Source organism: Podarcis melisellensis, assembly GCF_964234715.1.
Source record: "Podarcis melisellensis genome assembly, chromosome: 7".
Lineage (NCBI taxonomy): Eukaryota > Metazoa > Chordata > Lepidosauria > Squamata > Lacertidae > Podarcis > Podarcis melisellensis.
In genome coordinates, this window is record NC_138539.1 from 16,793,819 (window position 1) to 16,815,870 (window position 22,052).

A 22,052-nucleotide genomic window follows, 5' to 3' on the forward strand; every position below is an offset into this window, starting at 1 on the left:
CTTAGCTAGCAGGACCAGTGGTCAGGGGTGCTGGAAATTGTAGTTTCAAAACTTCTGGAGGGCTGAGGTTGAGGAAGCCTGCTCTAACCAGCTGAGCTATCCAGGCCCTGTTGCATTAGGTCAGAGACACCTCTAGTCCTTCCAGATCCCCATAGGAGGTCCACAAGCAACCCCAGTGCATCAGCCTTCATCTTGTCTGTGGTTCCCAGCAGCTGGTGTTCAAAGGCATACTGCCTCCAAAAGTGGTCAAATCCTACTCGCATTATAGAAAAATAGAGGAACAGGCCTTTTGCAGATTACCAGGTGATTCTCTTTCCGGACGTTAACTAGACGTGTGTTAGGTTTTACTGCAGAATCCTAGCACCAGAATAACATTAACGTCATCCTTTAATGTTTAATCTCCCCTATTCTTCCTTAGGTTCCATAAACCGCTCGCTGGTATTTTTAGACGGCGTGCGGAACTTGTCTGAGCGAGCATCAGATTTTCCTTTCTCAGCCCGTCCTCATTTTACAAAATTTCAGTCTGCATCGTGCAGGAATATGTGATGGGTGCTTAAAGCTAATAAGCATCGCCATAAGGATGTGAACAGGAATATTGCTAAGACATTTAAAATGAAGAATAAAAAGCATGTAGCCATTTTCACATGATGCGGAAGAAATGCCATTTGGCAGCTGGCATTTGATTTCGTAACACAGAGACCAGCGAATGCCAACCTGGTGCCCTTCAGACATTGTTGGACTGCGATTCTCGTCATCCTCGACTAATTGCTGTGCTGTCTGGGGCTAATATAGACTGTGGGGCCACAGCCCTAGTGTGCAGCTAGGCTGGTGGACCCTTGCAGTTGTGTGTGTTTTGAATGGGAGCTCCCAATCCACAGGCTATATCTTTTGAGATGTAAGATAATATGACGCAGCAAAGGCAGTTTGCTGGGGAGGCACACATAAGCCAGTAAAGGTAAAGGGACCCCTGACCATTAGGTCCAGTCGTGGCCGACTCTGGGGTTGCGGCGCTCATCTTGCTTTATTGGCCGAAGGAGCCGGCGTGCAGCTTCCGGGTCATGTGGCCAGCATGACTAAGCCGCTTCTGGCGAACCAGAGCAGCGCATGGAAATGTCGTTTACCTTCCCGCCGGAGCGGTACCTATTTATCTACTTGCACTTTGACGTGCTTTCGAACTGCTAGGTTGGCAGGAGCAGGGACCGAGCAATGCGAGTTCACCCCGTCGTGGGGATTTGAACCGCCGACCTTCTGATTGGCAAGTCCTAGGCTCTGTGGTTTAACCCACAGCTCCAGCCACGTCCCCACATAGGCCATTAGGTGCGCTTAAAATAATTCCCTGTATTGTGGCCGTCACCTGCCAGTTGAGTCTTCCTTTGTGCAAGTGGCAAGGGAGAGAGGATGGAAGATGACACAAAATGGCTGGATTGGGAGCCTGTTTTGAAAGGGGTACACCATCCTTAGCTTTTGTTTTAGGCATAAAGGACCATTCGCTTGCCTTGTCTATTTAAAGGAGAGAAGCTGAAAATGGTCACCCCTCTGGAGGAATTATCCACTCACTCTGCCTCTCAGAGTGTTGGTATCTTTCATTTGATTCCATTGCACTATATGCATGTTCTCATCAAATTAACAGCCTGCAGGCCTTGCCTCTGTACCATGCTTGTCTCAACTAAGTTAAATTCCTTCCCATTAGTCATAATTATATGACATACAAGCCTGCGGTGTACTCTATGAATTTTTGTTTGCATTTTATAGCTTACAAGACAAACAGCTGTTTAAGAACCTTTTTTTTTAATTAAAAAAAAAGCTTTTCCTGTGGTCTAAAACGCTAACACAAAATTTCATCACCTTTCTGTGGCTGCGCTTCTATGGGGGAAAAACTCCAATGTTCTGTTAATCTTCTAAATTATTTTTAAAACCCCACATTTTTCCTAAATTGATAGAATGAATCTCTGGAGAAAAAGCATAGGAAATGGTCAGGTGTGTAACTAGAGATAATCAATATATATGTAATATTAATATTTTTCGGTCCTGTGTGGGCATCTGCTGCGTATGGCAATATTTTGAAAATGTTAACTTATTATGGCTTATTGGCTTACGGTTGAACGTTCCTGGTAAGAAATGTGTTGAATGTTCCATTTGTAGGTTATTCTGATAAGTTGTGGAAAGACCTTGGCACCGTTTAACTGAAATTTAAAATATATAAACCCTTTTAGTCTACAGCAGCTGAGATAACTTAAAGTTGAAATATGAGGGTTGAAACTAAAATATGACGTATCAAGAGTAATATTAATGGCTTTTCTCTTGCATCCGTTCGTACCTGAGCTGTGAATATGTTAAAAGGAAAGGATTGTACATTTTTATATGGTTGTATTTATTTAAAAGTTAGGAACATTAAAATATCACTTTCATAGTAAAACAAAGTGTAAGTGTATTCTGATATTTAATACATGGCTGCATAAGGTAAGGCTTTTTTATTTTAAAAAATGTACTTGGTTTTTCAAACTTAAAATATTTTACAGGGTTGAGATTTATGAAGTGTCCAGCTGTTAGGTTGATCTAAAATACTTTCAGATTTGGCACTGCTAACATTCAGTTAAATTGCCAAAGCTGAAATTCAAAAATTATTTTTTTCTCCCAGAAACCATAAGGTGTGGCTGTTAGGATTTAACGATAACCTTTCTAGAGCAAATTTGAGATCAGAGAAACAGGGCGCATACAAGTGAATTTCAGAATTGTCAGTTGAAGGACATCTAATTTCAATTTATACTAGTTTTAATATGAAACAATGCATTCTGTAAGGATCAGCTGGATTTTGCCTAAATCAAGCTGTTGTCTTAGTTTTCTCCTCCTTTTTTGTTGTTGAAAAAGCTCCCCTCCCCAGCAGTTGCTTTTAATTAAAATATAAATATATATTTTACTTACCTTTATATATTTGGGATTTCTGGCAGTTTTATATATGAAGAAATTAAAGCCGACTTACGAACATGCTTTCCCTTATTCTTTCATGCACCACGCTTCGCGGGCTGTCTCTTAAAATATGATTTTTTTCAGGTTTTTATGAATCTATTTTGTTTGTGATTTATGTACACCCCCCAACTCTAGCTTCAACACCTTTGTCTCACCCCCCCTCCTTTCGCACCTTTGGAATCCACTTCCACTTGAGATTTAATTACTCAAATGAATTAACTGGGAACTTCCATTATGTCAATATTGCAAACCCTGACCAAAGAAGAAATGTGTGAATTAAATTCAGGGAAAAAAGCCAAAGTTCTCTGAGCCACACGTTTTTAAAAAAATGCCTATGTCCTTTGCCACATCCATCTTCAAGACTACTTCTGAAGAGACCAGGGTTCTTATAGACTTTAATAACGACAAGACCTTTGTTATGAGAAGCAGTAAGAATGCTTCAATAAGTGTCAGAATCTTTGTGGCAAGTGGAACATAATGAACTTGGTCTCTGCAAAAGTAAAGTAAAATAAAAGCTGAGGATATACCAGGAGTAAATATGGCATAGTTTACCAATTAGAGGTAGAAGGAAATGTGATTAATTCACTTAGAAAGGGGGGGAACAGTGGGATAGAGAAACAATTAATTAAAGTGCAAATATCATTTGGGAAACGTTGAAGCTTTGCTTCAAAAGACTCGAGTTTTAGCGCAACTAGCTTTTCTGAACATTTTTTTAGGGAGGGGGAGGGACAAGGGAATTCATTGCTCTTTATCTTTTTTAATAAAATAAAATGGCCAAAGATAATTTTCTTACTTGCCAAACCAGATTATACCTTCATTTTAGCATATCCAAGGAGCTGTAATATTGCAGAATATTAGCCCTTGTACAGTTCTGTGCAGCAGATTGAGATTGGGACTTGTTTAGAAAATCTTCCCTCGGCTAGACTTGCTTAATTTAATACGATACAGAGACCTTGTGCCTTTTAATAGTTGTGAAGAATGAGAAGCCTCTGCACAAAACTTTGTACTGCTCCATCTAACACTCACTGTGATAAGTCAGTCATTACTATTTAAAGCGAGAGCAACAAACAAATATATCTGATGTAAGCGAATGACACAGTAGTTGAGGGTATTCTGAAAATGCACACAATCAGATTATGGAGAACAGGTAAATGCCAGTATTTAATCTAGTTAATAGGATGTTGGAGGCGAATCAAACACCAGCAAATGCTATCTGCCTGGATCAGGCAAAATTGTTAGCACAACCGTTAACCTGGCAACTTGCCGATAAAGGTTCAGATGTCCACTAATAGTTTTCAGCACATAATTTTGGATGTTATCAAATTAAATTAAACAAGTCACTCACTTTGCCCAGATACAGTAACTTGTGCACATGTTGTAATTATATTATTATAGATAAATATGAAAATAGGCTGTGATCCAGTACTTGGGGAATGGTGGTAGGAAGACGTAACTCTTGAGTACCCGAATCAAATTTCTGGTTACAACTACCTAATGCAGGCTGATTTTTGTTAGCAAAAGACAGAGAATTTCCCCCCCTGTAGTGTGTGTCACCACCATCCTTTACCATAATTTCCAACTTCTAGGGCTGTAGTACTAACCCCAATTGCCTGCAAGTAAGCTTCATAGGACATTTAGGAGTAAACAGGATTGTGTTGTAAACCTCTGTAAGAACCATAGGGTATAATTTGCTTTGGCTAAGTCAAGGGGAAATGGCAACTGACAACTTTTCCCATTTTCGGCTACCATGTATCCTAGGGAGTGAAATTTAGAGATACAGTGGTACCTTGGGTTAAGTACTTAATTTGTTCCGGAGGTCCGTTCTTAACCTGAAACTGTTCTTAACCTGAAAGCACCACTTTAGCTAATGGGGCCTCCTGCTGCTGCCACGCTGCTGGAGCATGATTTCTGTTCTTATCCTGAAGCAAAGTTCTTAACCTGAAGCACTATTTCTGGGTTAGCGGAGTCTGTAACCTGAAGTGTATGTAACCTGAAGCGTATGTAACCCGAGGTGCCGCTGTAATAGAAATAAAAGGTGGATGATGAAGGCGTGTCTGACAACATCACAATTTTGAAGCTTTAGTTACTACATCTCTTGTACTCGAAGAATAAAAAATACTGGAGGGTATGACTTAGACTACTACATGTTGACCACACCACCAGTGAAACTACACCCCTAAGTTAGGAGAGCCTCATCTGCTGCCTGTGATGCCATGTAAAAACCTGCACATAGAATCCTTTAGAATCATAGGGTTGGAAGGGGACCACAAGGATCATCTAATCCACCCCACCTGCAAAGCAGGAATCTTTTGCCCAACATGGGATTCAAACCCACAATCCTGAGATTAAGAGTCTCATTCTCTGCCGGCTGAGAAAGTGGAGACTCATGAGTTGCACGTAGGAATCCTGGAGTATAGGATATTTAGCCCCGGAAGCATGAATTCAGTCCTTAGTTTCCGAAACTGAATTCAGGACACTTCCTTTTCAGTTTCTTATCCTGCAAGGGTTTGCTGTTTAGGGAAACTTCACCTTCACTTCAGTAGGTAGGTTAACAAGAAAGCCCATGGGTCACATTAAAAAGTGAAAGAATTGAAAAATCTGTTTTGGAGGTATATTAAAAGAATGTTTAGTTTAATTCCTTAAACTGCAATAGTACTTGGAACATGACCCAATCTGTGATGTGCAGCTTGAAAATAGTATTTTGACAGAAGTATCAGAAGTGATATATTCAATCCCGCCCACCCACTCCGGTTTTGGGAATTGATAGTAAAACTTCAGAGTCTATAGAGAAGTTTGAGATTTTATTAAGGTTTTTGTCGTTTTCAAAAGCCTGCCGCGTACAGACACTCGCATCCCTACAAGAAAGAAAAAGAAAACCCAGTGCTGTTCGCGACTTTCATTTGAAGTCCTCAGCGTTTAGTTGTAGGATGGATTTAACATTTATTAGTGTTTATGGCCATTCAAGCTGAGACGATTACGTTGTGGAACCCAAACTCACCACAAAGGGTTTGGGTCTCCTGACTCTGATGCCAGCTGTTCCCGACACCGCAATTAATATTATTATTATTATTTTACAGCAGAAGGTGTCAAAGTATGGAACACAGTTGTGTAAATGTGCCTGGGATGTCCAACACGAGCACTTTGGTGAATTTATGAATGCTTTGCAATTCTTAGAATAGCTGTCCTGTTTTCTTAAAACAAAATAAAGCAACAGAAAAAAGCCCTTCTGTGAATAAACTGATTGTAAAGAAAATTGATACAGGAGAGGGCAGTGTGTTGCCTCTGAGATGCTTATGTGTAGCTTGAAAATATGCCTGTGGCTCTCAAAAGGATTCTCTCCCAGAAAGTTAGGCTCAATGTGACCAGTTTAGTTTGCTGTGCTGTGAAGAGTGTTAGAACTACCCCAAGCACTTCATCGTTTGTGGAGAATGAGATATTCAGCACAAGATCCCTATCAGAAAAATGGGCATAATAGTGTCTGGAATTGGGGGGGGGGGTATTTTGTAGAAAGTGCCTTGGACCAAGTCAATGTTATAAATTTGGAAGGACCGATTTTTAGGGTTAAAGCACAGCAATAAGAACAGAATAAAAATAGCCACTTAAAGTCATCTCTTCTCTAAACTGATTTATTGCCAATTTTGTATAGTAGAGTCAAATCATCTGTATGTTAGCAAGCGTCTTTTGTGGGTCTGGCCAGCAATATGCTTGGCAGAAGTAGTTTCTCATTCAAGGCAGGTAGGTATCTTAGCCGTACTAGGAAACTATATTGAGGTTTAGCATCAGATCAGTGTGTTCTTTTCCTTGCCAGCGTTGTCTTAACTCAAATATGGAAATAAGGTCTGTAATCTTATTTTATGCCTTATTTCTGAATTTAGCACAAACTGTAGGTGAAATTGCATATCTTATTACGTTAACCAGAATAGCCTGGAGTTCTTTATCTTAAGGAGCTGGATTTTTATTTTTAAAAAGAGCCCCATGCTACTGATTGAGTATCATGCATGAAAACTAATATTAAAGTGTTTCCGAATACACAGAGTCATGCAATATTGTTTCCAGTAGGTGGTGAAGTGAGAGATGCTGAAATAGAACAGAATAGTTGTTGGGAGCCAAGTAAGGAATCTGGTGTAAGTAATCTGTTTGGACACTGGGTGCCACTCCTGAAACACTTGGAGCCAGTTTAAAGAGCACCTTTATATAGATATAAAATTTTTTTTTTAAAAAAAAACAGTTGTAACAAGAAACAGCCTTGAAAATGGAAGTCTTGTTATTTGGGAGGCTTTGAAAACGGTTCATCCTTTGGAGTAGCGCATTGTGTGGCTGGGGGGGTTAAAACACAACACCACAAAATCCCAGAAGGGATAAACTGAATCGGTCAACCTGGCACTGCTTGGCAGTCTTTTCTTTGGCTTTTCACTTTGTCTCTGCACTTTATCTTACTGCATATATATTGCCAGCACTGTGTGTGGAGCTGTTCAGACTTATAAAGTGGTCTCCCCCCTCCCCCCCCTTTTCAAAGCAGCACTGCTTGGGGAATTAGGAATCTCTGCTAAGATGTTGAAGCAGGTAAGTTCTGCATGGGCAGGGAAAAAGAAAACCTTCAGGAGAATAGCTTACAGGGGGTGTTGGCAGTTACGCTTGTACCCCCAGAGCCTTGGATCCCAGTAGCCTCTCACCAGAAATACTGCATCCAGGTTTACTTGCGCAGAACAGAAATAAATGATTAAGGCATTTGAGCTGACCCTCTCTAGGTTTCTGCCTGCTGCAGAACTCTTTCCCTCGTTGGAAGAAGCACCAAGGGGCCATTTCGATATGCTCTGATCATAAGGAGCTTGCATAGTCAGCAGTAACAGGATCACGATGCTGGCTTGCTCCAAAGCTCCTCGCTTTCATCACTGCAAAATATAGAGCCCAGAACCTGGACTATGTGTGCCGCTGGGCTTTAGACTTGCTGATCTCATGCCAGTCCACATGGCTTAATATGGGCTGGTGTTATTATTTGCTGATGTTTTGAGAGTTAATTTTATTGTGTACTATTATATTCTAACAGATTATTGAATGTTACTTTATTTGATGTAAGTTGTTCCGTTTTAAAGTTCCGTTTTATTATGACTTTCTGTGTGGGATCAGACCATTATAAGGTGTGAGTTCTTCACTGTATATTTTGTTGGTGTAAATGGCATTCTGTTTAGAGTCATACCTTGGATGCCGAATGCCTTGGAACTTGTACGTTTTGGCTCCCAAACACCGCAAACCTGGAAGTGATTGTTGCAGTTTACAAACATTCTTTTGGAACCCAAATGTCCAGTGCGGCTTCCGATTGGCTTCTAGGACCTGGGTTGTGGGCACCAAAGTAGAATGTCTAGCCTCCACTGGGGGGCGAGGGGTAGTTGGGAACACTTATTATTTTATTTTGATAAGCAAGAATTAATATGCAATTCACATAAGTGACACATTGTAAATAACACATTTTTAACAGAAATTGATAATACATGTTTCATTTGGTTGTTTACAATAAAAATATTGGTACCGTAGTTCAGTTTTCAAAACACTCTACTCTTTATGGTTAAACTTCTTAACACATTGTCTATCTTTAACATACACTTTGAAGTTTCAAAGCACACACATTTCAGTTATCCTTGAGTGTCAGCCAGATGCAAAAAATGGCACCCAGATTTTTGGAGGTGCTTGCAAATGGAGAATCTTTAGGCGCAAAAGGTGCCTGGCGCCCTGCTAATTTCGAACCCAGCTCAAATGGCAAACCCAATGAAATGACAGATTTGAAAATAACAGGCCACCTTTATCTGGAATTTATAGACCATTTCCTGCAACAAAGTTAGCATTTTTATGTGGGTTGGTGGGGTGGGGCGGGGCAGAAAAAACACATCAACCCACACAGAACTTCGGCAGATTTGAGTCATCTGGAACCTCCCAAGAACCTCGTTTAGCCTTGTGTTAATAGTGAATAAAGCAAATTCACAGTGGTTTCTGCGGTTTTGCCAGCAGTGGCAAAAGGTCTGAACTTCTAAAATAGATTCCCCCCCTTAAGTTTTTCCTGGACAAAGCTGATTTATCAGAGAGCTCCAGAAAACACATGTACGATTATAACTGGAGGAATTAATACCAGAAACCTCCTTCTGCTGACACCAGGCAATCTATTAAACAGAGCAATTGGAGTAATGAGTACCATGTATGATAAGCCCGAGCCACCTGGGTTTTATTAGGCTGCCTTCTACTTTGATCACAATATTATTTCAAGACTTGTCTGTGTTAAACGGCTACAATTCCTTTTGTGATTTAGACCTCAGGTTGATATAACTCAACTGAGGCTTGTGAAAGGGAAGGTGTCACGCTAAGCCCAGTGTACATTCTGAGGAGGTGCAAGTTCAGACACGGGTGCTGACCCCAGAACAAAGGGGAAACTTGTTAGCACATGAAAACTTTTGCACCGGCTTTGGCTGTGGGGTTGAGGTTGGAAAGGTGTGGCGTTTCTAGGCCGAAGCTCCACTCTCAGTAGAGGCTGCTTGTGTGTGGCATACATCCCTTTGCTAAGTCAAGGGTCCGCTTCTTGCAAGCCCCAAGCTGTTTGTCTCCTGGCCCATTGCTGCTTTGATTTAGAATGATTTTTATTGCACAGAAGCTGCTTCTAGGGAATGGGTGGCATCTAATCAGAAAAATCCCAGAAGCTTCTACATGATTGTATGTGTGTGTGTGTGTGTGTGTGTCTCCCCGTCCAAAGGGGTACAGTGGTACCTCAGGTTACATACACTTCAGGTTACATACGCTTCAGGTTACATACTCCGCTAACCCAGAAATAGTGCTTCAGGTTAAGAACTTTGCTTCAGGTTGAGAACAGAAATCGTGCTCTGGCGACGTGGCAGCAGCAGGGAGGCCCCATTAGCTAAAGTGGTGCTTCAGGTTAAGAACAGTTTCAGGTTACGTACAGACCTCCGGAACGAATTAAGTACTTAACCCGAGGTACCACTGTATTTAGTAGGATAGGACCTCATAGGGCTATTCATCAGAACACCCCTCCAGGCCTATAGTCAATGCATCGGAACATAGGGAACTGACTTTCATTGAATCAGACGATTGGTCAATCTAGTTCAGTACTATTAAAACTGACTGGCAGCAGCTGCCCAAGATTTCAGACTGGGATCTCTCCCAGCCTTACCCGGAGGTACCAGGGATTGAATCTAGGACCCTCTGCATGCAAAGGAGATTCCTTACCACTTAGCTACGGTATTTCCCCAATGCATGGTAAGTGAAACAAGGATGCACTTCCTAGTTCCATGCTGCTCCCAATAGCTGCGCATTGGGCAGAACATCCGAAGCTGGAGATACATGGATATTGGAAGCGAAACTGTTGGGTGCAATCCCCCTTTCCCATGCGTGCATGGAAGGAGCTCTTAGAAATAGCCCTAGGGCCCACCATGGCTTCTTGCCCTTCCACATGACTAGCAGGGGAAAAAGAGATTATGCAAAATGAGTATGAATGTGCAGATTTCACTTGGTTTGAATAAACTCACAGTTTCTCTTGGTACAGGATTGTGATGCCCTCAGACCATTCTGTTAAGGAATTCTATTAAGGAATTATTTCTGTTGATTTTTTGACATGAGACAAAATGTGGCTTGTTTTATGATGTTTAAAAACAAATGCAGGGGGAAAAGTAATTTCCTAATTCTGTGAAAAAGATTTGCCCATTGTATGTGTTTGGGCATTCCATTTTTGTGGATCTGTGTTCCTGATAATGGCTCTGCTATCTTCAGTGGGGGTGACGGAATTAGGGGGGGCATTTGTAATGGAGAAAGTATGACAGATATATGTTAATCACAATGCAGTTAAGATATTGGAGCAGTTCAATCTGAATATCAACTACCTCTCTAAAACCCCCAAGTCTTTTTAAAAAATGTGTTGCCTTCAGTATACATGCCAGCCTTTCCCTTTGGGTTTATCCTTATAGGAAGAGATGAGCGGAAGAGAGAATCTGCAATTAATAGATGGAGCCTGCCAAAATCCGGTGTTGACCTTCAGCTTACTAAACTGTAGGAGTTGGAGAGGAGGGAAATGAACGGAACTTTCCCTCTAGATCCTGCAGACTTGACAAGACTGATAATTGGTGTTAATCGTTCCATTTGGCCATTGCTGCATCCTCCCAGGAGAATGTTCTCCTTGTTTCTTAATAAGCAACGATGCAGATCAGGCCGCCAAGCATAACCATCAAGTTGCATATTCAAGCGGCTCTAATTTTGCACACACTTTCAGCGTGAGGCTGCCCTGCCCTGCTCTCTTTATCTCCTCATCCACCTTCTCTCTTAATAAGGATGCAAGATGTGTTTTAAATGCAACTGCTTCTTAAAGGAAAGACTTCTTAAAGGAGATACAAAGCTCACCTTTCATTAATGGAGTCTTAACCCTGCAATAAGTAGTTCAGGCATTGGGTCAGGAAGGAAGAATTGCAAGCCAAAAGTGAACTGATCCTTAGATGGCCAAAATGCCCTGCCCCTTTTCAGGGGGATAACCAAGGAATACAAAACTACATACATTCTCCTCCCCAAACCTCATTTCTTACATCTGTTTTGCTAATAGCAGTTACTCATAAAAGTTCTGTGAGTGTATTCTCAGTTTTCACTAATGTGATGTAGAGCAGGTGTCCTCCAAAGTGGTGTTGGACTACAACTCCCATAATCTCTGACCATTGGCCATTGTGGTGGGGGCTGATGGGAGCTGGAGTCCAGCAAAATCTGTAGGACACCATGTTGGCAAACACTGATCTTTAACTGTGCAGTGTACAAGCCGTGATTTAACAAAATCACAAAATTAGAGCAATCCATTATGCCATTGTGGTGGGCTTTTGAATCCCTTGGAAATGTGCTGCAACTTTGGAGGCAAATTCCCACCTCCCTCAAAGCACAGGGGTGGGAGGGAAGGCAGGGGGGTGTTCCTGACCCCACAGCCAATTTTAGATGGGTGATGTCGAGAAGAAGACCCCTATGCTAGCGGTAGGGACAAGGTCTTGGTAATTATCTATTTTCAGTTGTCCGTCAAGGCCAGCCAGAATTTGTTGACCCTTATTTTCACGATAATGGACAAATCCTCTTATGCGAGGATTTCCATTTGCAAAGTGGCACCCAGGTCCTTTTCGGGCTGTGTTTGATTTGTATTCATTTTTCATTATTAAAATGGTACTGATGCATCTCATTTTGAGTGCTCAGTTAATTTGTCACAGAAGATAACTGACTCGGCTAGCCATAAAATTTGTTTTATTGCCGATACATTTAAACACTTCTGATTAACTTTTATTGGGGTCATTTTATTAAATTTAATGCCTCCAAATACCATTCTGAATAGAGAATTAGCTGTTTTTGATTTCCACAAGCATATTAAATGCCTATCTAGGGGGATGATCCTGGTGATCTGTGTGTTTGAAATCGCATGTAGGGGGAGACTGTAGTTTGCTACTTAAATAAAAGTACTGTGTTGAAAGGAAACTTGGGTAAAGGGATAATGAGGACCTTTTGGACTGTGTGATGGGATATACTCATAAAAATGGAAAATTGAGACATTATTACTGCAAATTGCAGCCAGTAGTAGCTGGGGTTATGCGCTGGTGTACATGCATCTCAGAAGCACAAATTCTGCCCAGAGAGAGAAGTGTAGCAGCACTGATAAGCTATTTAGCTTAGAGGACAATGATGTACTTAAGAAATCAGGAAACGGTACTTAACTCAGAACATAAGAAGAGTTTGCTGGATTAGGCCAGTGGCCCATCTAATCCAGCATCCTGTTCTCACAGTGGTTGTCCAATTGCCCATGAGAAACCTTGCGAGCAGAACCTGAGTGCAAGAGTGCTCTCTGCACCCGAGATTCTCAGTGACATGTATTCAGAGGCATTCAACCTACAAAAGTGGTGGCAGAACTTAGTCATTGATAGCCTATCTCAGGGTAGCCCAACGTTTCATTCCACACATGGTCCTCGTGTTGGGTGTTGTGAGAAATAAACTTCTAGGGGCATTGGCAAGGCTTCTTTTCAGCTGAGTCCACAAGCACGTTCCCACTGCTTCTGGAACACTGTCTGGAACATGATCCAGAGCACGGGTGTCAAACACAAGGCCCGCGGGCCGAATCCGGCCCGCCAGACCTCGTCATGTGGCCCGTGTAGCTGCCGCCAGCCTTCACCTTTTATTCTTGCTGCTTCTTTTTTTTGACACAAGAAAGCCGCCTCTTCAGCGCATGCGCGGCAGCCTACAAGCCAGAGAACATCTGCCCTCTAGCGGCGCCGGCCGTTCTACACAGGAAACCTCCACTTTACATGTCCTTTACATAGTCCTACAGATACAACCGGCCCTTTGAGGGTGACCAAACTGCTGATGCGGCCCCCAATGAATTTGAGTTTGACACCCCTGATCCAGAGTTTCTGCTTTGCTGTAGGAAACGAAGATGATCTTTTGGCCGTTCTCAAACAGACATACAGTGGTACCTCGGTTTTCAAACGTCTCCATTGACAAACATTTTGGTTTTCGAACACCACAAACCCAGAAGTAAATGCTTTGGTTATTGAACACGCCTTGGAAGTTGAATATGCCATGCAGCTTCCACCAAGTGCAAGATCCTGAGCCCTAGCTGTCGGCTATTGAGTTTTTGGTTTTCGAACATTTCAGAACTCAAACAGTCTTCCGGAACAGATTACGTTTGTAAACCGAGGTACCACTGCATGTGGTCTTGCACTTGGAAGACCCCTGCTATTCTCCCACACCCCCTTCCTCACAAAAAGTTTCTTCTGAAAACTCAGGCACCTTCCAGAACATTATTTTACACTGAACAAATAACCATAGACAGCTTGTCCACCTCCCCACGGGTGCTTCAGACATAAGCCTCCTTTGGATCCCAGCCACATGCCTGATGTAAAATGAAATAGGATTATATTTACCTTTAATGCATTATGCCTCCAAAATTCAGAAGTAATTCTAAACTTTTGGGCACACAGGGAATGGGTGTTGAATTGGAATAAGTAATGAGCAGCGGAGGAAGATGTATAGTGGCTGCCTTGGAAAGCACACAAGGAGCAAAACGGGATACCTGAAGCCCTGCCGTGCTTGTTCTGGTTTGAGCCTTCACCAGTCGTTGCTTTGCTAGAAAATCAAGGTGCAGAAAGCTCTGCAAGGTACCATATGTTGCTTTTTCTTGCAAACCTTGATTGTCTCGGGGTAGCAGCTATTGTTAAGTTTTGCGCATTTAACGAAGTGTGTGCTCACACGCACACACACAAAGTTAGAACACTTGTCCGTAGCTCAGAAAGTTTGGAATGATAATTTTGAAGGTCAAGCTATACCCTGCTCCTGTTTTGAGAAGGCGGACGAGCTCAGAAGCAGTAAATCCAAAACACTGTTCTCTCCTCATAGAAGGCTTTTAACTACAAAAAGAAATCTCTAAAAAGGGGGGTGTATGTGTTTTACCTGGTACTGGACTGGAGATGAACTTTTCTTTAGTCCCAAATAATTCAATATGCATAGATTTTAATGACTGCATTTTTATGCTCTTGTCTGGGAATTTATTAACTTAGAATAATTCTTTCTGCACAATTGCTAATGTCAATTAGTATTCCTGCTTTACCCATAACGATTCCTTGAAATGAATAATTGAAATATCTCCCCTTCCCTTGGGGGGATATAGGGTTCTTCATGCTAATGTTTCAGTAGTTTGGGGGCAGTCTGCAGCAATAATTTAGGAATGTTTGTCAGCATTAGCATCTAGTAAATCTCTTTATTTTAGGGTTGGTTAGAAGGGCTTGTTGTTTGAGGGTGTTCATGTCTGTGGGAAGGAGGCCTGAGTTTGAGGTAATGGCCCCGCAATTTGGATTCTATTCCCAGGTGGTTAGTGTGTGGCTTTTGTAGGAATGTGTGCAGAAGCTCAGCTGTGTGGTTGATACAGGAGACCTACAGGTGGAAACGAAGGTAACTAGTAATAAATCAGGAGAACCAGATGGCATTGATCCAAGTTAATAAGGAACAAAAGAAATAAAAGCAGCTGAATTGCTAACAATGTGTAATTTATTACTGAGAGCGCCACTGTGCCAGAGCCTTGAAAAATGGTAGCTTGTATTGTAATCTCTTGAGAAGAAATGTGCTAAGAAAAATAGGCTGGTAGCCCTTAATTTGACTTGAGGGAAAACACAGATAATTTTACAAAACCGAAATATGTTCCTTATATAGGCGAGTGTGAGAAATATTTTTAAAAGACCCCATTTGAGGTTTTAAGAGATTTGCAAACTACAGGGCATTCTGGAACGAGACCGGATCCAACGAAACAGGTTTACAGTTTGGTTGGATTACCAGCAAGTGGATTAGGGAACCATTGAGGGTACTTTCTTGCAACTTAGAATTTATGTCTTTCTCAGTGTAGTGCTAAAGAAGCAGAATGGATCGGTAATGTTGAAAAGCAAAGCAAATCTTTGAAACAGATGTATTATAAAGCCAATATACCCATCACCCCTCTAGGAACAATACAAACCAAGAAACGGCACTTGTACAGTGTTCTTCATGTCTTGCTAAAAGGAATTTAACTCCCATGCACCTTTCCTCTTGGTTGCCGATATTCATGGCGTTTCTAAACTACCAACATACCCAGGCAGTCCTCAGGATCGCTCACTGGGGATTCCCAGCACTTTCGCTAAACTACTAATCCCAGAATCATCTGGGAGGAAAGCCACAACAAAGGTTATCTATAATTAATTATTTTTATTATTAAACTTATCACCCGCCGTTCACCAGCATGTCCCAAGGTGGATTGCAGCAATTTACAATTTGATATTAAAAAGAATTAAACAAATTATCACGGGGGTGGGTGGGTGAATAATTTCAAAAGGGAGAATGAGATCCAATGTAGCATGTGCAGGGGGGTTTCTCCCTCCTTTCCTCCCCCCCTGCAGCCCCCTGGACACCCTCTGTATCTGCTCTGGTGAGTTGGGGGCAGTGTTACAAACTCGTATATAAGCTAGGTGCCAAATGGCACCTTAAACCAAGGTTACGGTCGCCGTAGCAGAATGTCTGTTCACCAGGGGTTGATCTAGTTGACCCTCAGGGTCCCTTCCAGCTCTACAGTTCTACCATTCTTTGATTTCAGCTGCATTGCTTGACTGTAGCTTGCTCTTACAACAATTCAATTGTCCCAGTATGCGAGAAGGAAAAAACCACACACAGTGGAAATGGAAATGGAATGAACTACGGATTAAGGCAGAGTTTTTCAAACTGTGGCCTGTGAGTTCCATTTGTGAGTCCTGTGAAAAGGCTGCAGTGCAATCAAATACAGTGGTACCTCGGGTTACATACGCTTCAGATTACATATGCTTCAGGTTACAGACTACTAACCCAGAAATAGTGCTTCAGGTTAAGAACTTTGCTTCAGGATGAGAACAGAAATCGTGCTCTGGCGGCGCGGCGGCAGCAGGAGGCCCCATTAGCTAAAGTGGTACCTCAGGTTAAGAACAGTTTCAGGTTAAGAATGGGCCTCCGGAACAAATTAAGTTCGTGACCTGAGGTACCACTGTATATCCAGTCTCAGCCCTGTACTTGCTTTCCTTGATGTGATGATGGAGCATTAAGATGCCTAGCAAGGGGTCTATGGTTCGCGTGGCAGCGCAGAAGCACAAGAAGTGCGTTCCTTTCCTGCATGTGAGTCACTTGGCTCAGTGGAGAGATATCAGTCGCTAACCTGCCACCCAGACAGCTCCACGTAGTTGCAGTCGAACCTGCGCCAGTAGCAAAATGCGCTTGGCGGCGCCTGGGGAATTTCAAACACTGGTTGGGGGACACTCTGGAGTTGATTTTATAGGGGACCAGAAAGGCAGTGGGGAGAAGAGAAACCAGAAATCCTGTTCAGTTGGGTCCCACTGGGCAAACAGGAAAGGTTGGGTGCTGCTTTATCATTTCATTTGTGCCTTTAGGTGGAACGCGTCCCATGTGCATCGTCGAGTAAACTGTAGCATTACAGATCACGGTGGGACTGTTTGCATGCTTCCCAACATGCAATGGGCTGGTGGGCTTGTGACTTTTCCACCCACACATATATATCGTTAGGGCTGAGCTCAGCAGTGTTCACACTGCCCAGCCCCTTTGAACCTGCTGTTTCCTTTTGGGTAGCAAGAGGTTGGTTGGAATCGTGCACATCTGTAGCCCAGGTCATACGTGGTGTGTGTTTGTGTGGAGGCAGCATGCAATCCTAAGGAGCAAGGGAGACTTGACAGAGCCATTTAGGAACAGAAACCTTGTGGTAAAGCTTTGTACTTACATTTTAGAACTTGTCTAAATATGCACCTACTCAAGTATTAAGATGTTCCGTTCAGGGACAGTTGTGGGTGCTTCTACCATCTGAGTGGAGCTTGTATTCCAAAAAGAGGGCCTTCTCTTTGGTGGCCCCCAACTTGCAGAAGACTGTCCCCAGAAAGGTTTGCCTGGAGACTTTGTCTTGCAGCACTCGGAAAAGACCATGCTAGTGTTTGTCTTTTTAAAAATACAGTCTTAGTCCTGTTCCTTTTGCCAACTTGTCACCCTTTATTTTGAGTACGTTTTGTTTGTATTCTGCATTTTCATTGTAAATGAATTTAACCACAGTCCCCCTGGGAACATGTTTGCAAGGTGGCACGATGATACCTGGTGCCAACGTGCGTGCATGGGAGCTCCCTCTGCTTCCATCTGCTATTTTGCATTGGCGGTGAAACTGATGCTTCCCGGTGCGCCGCTGTTAGCAGTTGTTGCTGCCAAAGAGATACAAATACAGATGCTAAGTGGGTAGAGGAGCTGCGTTGCCAGATCGGCATTTCAAAGCTAAGGAAGGCTGTACCACTCTGCTCATTGGACCTGCGGTCTTTAATGGACAAGTGTATCAGTCATGTTGAGTAACAGTGCAGACCTTTTTAAAACGCATACATGCTTTCTGAAATGAGAACTGCTCGCAGGAAAATTCAGGGCAGGCCCCACAGCAAAGTGTAACAGTTCCTAGGTTAAGCCTGTAACCCTATACACATTTACCTGGGAGTAAGGTCCAAGCGACGCGGGTGGGTTAAACCACAGAGCCTAGTACTTGCCGATCAACAGCTATCTTAAATTGTCTCCGAATGAATTAGCTTCCCCCCCAACTCCAAAATCTAGCCCCAAATCACCAAGAAAAGAGGATCACTACACTCTCTCCAAGCAGTCATCCTCGAAAAGAGCCAACGGGTGTGTTTTTTTAGACACCAAAGAATTGCTGGACGTGGTGGTGACATAGATCCAGCTCCCCGAAGGGCCCGGGGCCTAAAAGTGCTGTCTTGGAATATCGCGGGTTGGCACGCCAAGAAAAATAATCAACAATTTTTGTGCTACCTTAAGCAATTTGACATCATCTTCTTTCAGGAGACATGGCAGAATGACCCTATATTTCTTAATGGGTATAACTGCCACTACCTGCCTGCCTCTCCATCTCTAAGGGGCGGCAGATCTAGTGGTGGCCTAGCTTGCTTCATTTCCACGGAGCTGGCGCATTCTCTAACAGCCCTACCCAGCTGCAATTCTTTAGCAACAGCCGCTCTACTTAGCTTCAAGAGAACTACTCTCTTGCTGGTCAATGTCTATATTCCCCCAGGCCAAAAAAACCCCGTTGTCAAGGCCACATGGGCTGAGCTAGAGGCGTTTTTAGAGCCTCTCGAATCTACTTACCCGTCTGCCCTGACTATTGTGTGTGGAGACTTCAACGCTCGTATAGGAACAGATGACAACAGTCTATACACTCATTTCAACCAATTTATGGACCCTGAAGAACAGACGGATATTGGTGCGACACGACTGTCCAAAGATAGTAGAAGTAATTTCCCAGGTCTCTGCTTAGTGCAGGCTGCCAGACGGAGGGAACTGCTGATATTAAACGGCAATATAGAGGGGGACCGCCCCGGGGAATATACCCATTTCTCCAAGGCTGGGGGAAGCGTTATAGATTATATCTTAATCTCAAGATTTGCTCACAGCTTTGTAAGGAAGTTCCAAGTGGGCCACAATACTCTGAGTGATCACCTACCTCTAATTTTAGAGCTTGCAGGTCGGCCTTTTGACTATTCTATTGCCGAGCCACAATATATACCTTCTGTAAATTTGGATATACCTGCCCCCAAAAGACTCAAATGGTCCCCAATACTGAATGAAAATCTAACCCTCCTTCTTCAGTCAGCGGAGTTAAAGCTTATTCGCTCCGCTATTGTATCAGGCAATTCAGTAGATGCGATTATGGAACGCTTTAAATTACTTTTGGAAAGATTGAAACCCCATTTAACAACAGTGATACATAGCTCCGCTACAAAGAGGGCAAAGGACGGAGCTAGCTGGTTTGACCTGGAGTGCAGGCAAACAAGGAGACAAACGAGAACAGCCTACCAGAGATACAGGAAATCAGGGACTGCCCTCCTACTTAATGCTTATATTTATCTGAGACGGTCTTACAAACAATTACTAAGGAGAAAGAAACTGGAAGCTGAAAGAGCCGCATGGCACAGTTTGGTTAAGGCATCGCACGAGAAAGATACTACTTGCTTTTGGCGAACCATATCTGGTCTACTGGACCAGGAGCGTACTAATTCCATCTGTACAGTGGAACCAATGGAGTGGTTGCGCCATTTTCAATCTTTGTTCTATGACCAGGAAGCCCAACATTACAAACTATGCATTCAATTGGAGGACCTACCTCATTGGCCACCAGTAACTGCAAAGGAAGTTGAGAATTTAATCGCACAATTAAAGAACAACAAGGCCCCAGGGAATGATTACATCCCTGCCGAACTTCTGAAGTCCAACATTGGCTGGTGGGCCCCCCTGCTGGCGTCTTTATTTTCTTGGATCGACTCAACGGGTTTACTCCCAGATGGTTGGACTGAGGCAATAATTATCCCAATCTATAAAAAAGGACCCATGACAGACCCGGCGAGTTATAGACCAATCAGCCTTCTGCCTATACCCAGCAAACTATATGCCAAACATCTTTATATCAAGCTAACTAGCTGGCTGGAAACTGAAGCTATTCTAGCGGAAGAGCAAGCGGGTTTCAGGCAAGGCAGATCCACCATAGACCATTGCTTCACCCTAGCCTATTTAATTGACAAATATGCCAAAAAATCCCGTGGGGTGTTATATGCAGCCTTTATCGATCTAAAGGCTGCTTTCGATTCAATTCCACGTGTAAGACTCTGGGATAAATTGAGCACATCAAGTATAGACAAAAGACTATTATTTCTGATCAGCTGTTTATATAAAGACACGGTGCTGCATGTAAGAACTTCGTTAAATGGCCATCTTATAGGACCAGTTCCTGTCAGTAAGGGGGTCAAGCAAGGTTGCATCCTGGCCCCAGTTCTATTCAACATCTACATCAATGATATGGTTAACTGTTTGTCATCTCCGGACTTCCACGCCCCCAAACTGGCTGACAAATCAATATCAGTGCTTTTGTATGCTGATGATGCGATACTCCTATCTCGAACAAGAATAGGCTTAAATAGGCTCATAGGTGAATTTTCAGCATACTGTAGGAGAGAGCAACTTGCAATAAACTATCAGAAAACCAAAATTATGGTTTTTGCAAGGAAACACAGACAGTACAGCTGGAGGATGGATAACCAGACAATTGAACAGGTTAAAGCCTTCAAATATCTGGGTATCGTTTTCCAGTCGACCGGGTCCTGGGATGTCCATCAAAAATGTGCCAAAGAAAAAGCAGCTCAAAGTATCAAGATGCTGTCCCGCTTCTTTTACACGAAGGGGGGCAGATACATCCCAGCAGCCCTTGAAGTTTTTCAAGCAAAACCTCTGGCGCAGTTACTGTACGGGGCACAAATCTGGACGGGGAACCACTGCTCCAGTCTTGAAACTGTTCAGTCTAAATTTCTAAGGCAGATATTCGGCGTCCCCTCCTGTGTTCCAAACGCAGCATTACGACTCGAGGCCTGCCTTCCATCTGTGGAAACTCGGACCTGGCAGAGAACATTCAACTATTGGCTTCATCTTAATCTGAATCCACCTGGTCTACTGCCTCTAGTAATGCAAGACCCTCACAAAAGCAAGTGGTTCAAAACTGTGCATCAAAAACTCCTTACATGCGGTCTGCATTCACAGTCCCTACCATCAATGGGCCTCATTAAAGCAAAGAGTCTAATAGGCCAGCGCCTGAAAGACATTGAACGACAAAACAACCTGATTATCTTAAAGAAACTGTGCCCATGGTATACCTACTTTCCCCCTTCTCATTTTGACTCTCCAGCTTCATATCTGTTTAAACTAACCATCCCAAAATACAGACGTGCCTTTACATTGGCTAGATGGGATGTTCTTCCCTCTGCTGTACTCGAAGGTCGTTACCAAAAGACTCCATTTGAAAAACGACTTTGCCCATGTGGAGATGGTAACACGGAAACAGTGTCCCACGTCCTTCTATCTTGCCCCCTTTACAAAGACCTAAGGAATGAGATTATTACTCCACTCATTCTCTCCAACCCCGGCCGTTCACCAGACATTACACTGTATTTTCTATTATCTGATACGGATAGTCAGATAACAGAGAAGGTCGCGAGGTACATCGAGAGAGCTGCGAAATTGAGGGCCACCATCTGAGTGACAGACTTGTTCATCTGACGGACCTCCTTTTGCTTCTTTTCTTCCTTTTATCCCTATTTTCACTTTTAACTCTTGTATAGCTGTGGCTGTTGGCTTTGCTAATAAAGTTTTGATTTGATTTGATACTTGCCGATCAGAAGGTCGGCAGTTCAAATCCTCGCGACGGGGTGAGCTCCCGTTGCTCGGTCCCAGCTTCTGCCAACCTAGCAGTTTGAAATCATGTCAAAGTGCAAGTAGATAAATAGGTACCGCTCCGGCGGGAAGGTAAACGGCGTTTCTGTGCACTGCTCTGGTTTCGCCAGAAGCGGCTTAGTCATGCAGGCCACATGACCCAGAAGCTGTACACCAGCTCCCTTGGCCAATAAAGCGAAATGAGTGCCGCAACCCCAGAGTCGTCCGCGACTGGACTTAACGGTCAGGGGTCCCTTTACCTTTAAGGCCCATTGAATTGAGTGGGG

At 43.0% G+C, this 22,052-nt stretch overlaps 1 protein-coding gene across 1 annotated transcript in view; it reads left to right on the forward strand.

Annotated features, from left to right (window-relative positions):
- EIF3H (eukaryotic translation initiation factor 3 subunit H) overlaps positions 1-22,052 on the forward strand; it is an 82,099-nt gene that overhangs the window by 26,351 nt on the left and 33,696 nt on the right. The gene's annotated exons all lie outside the window — the stretch shown is intronic.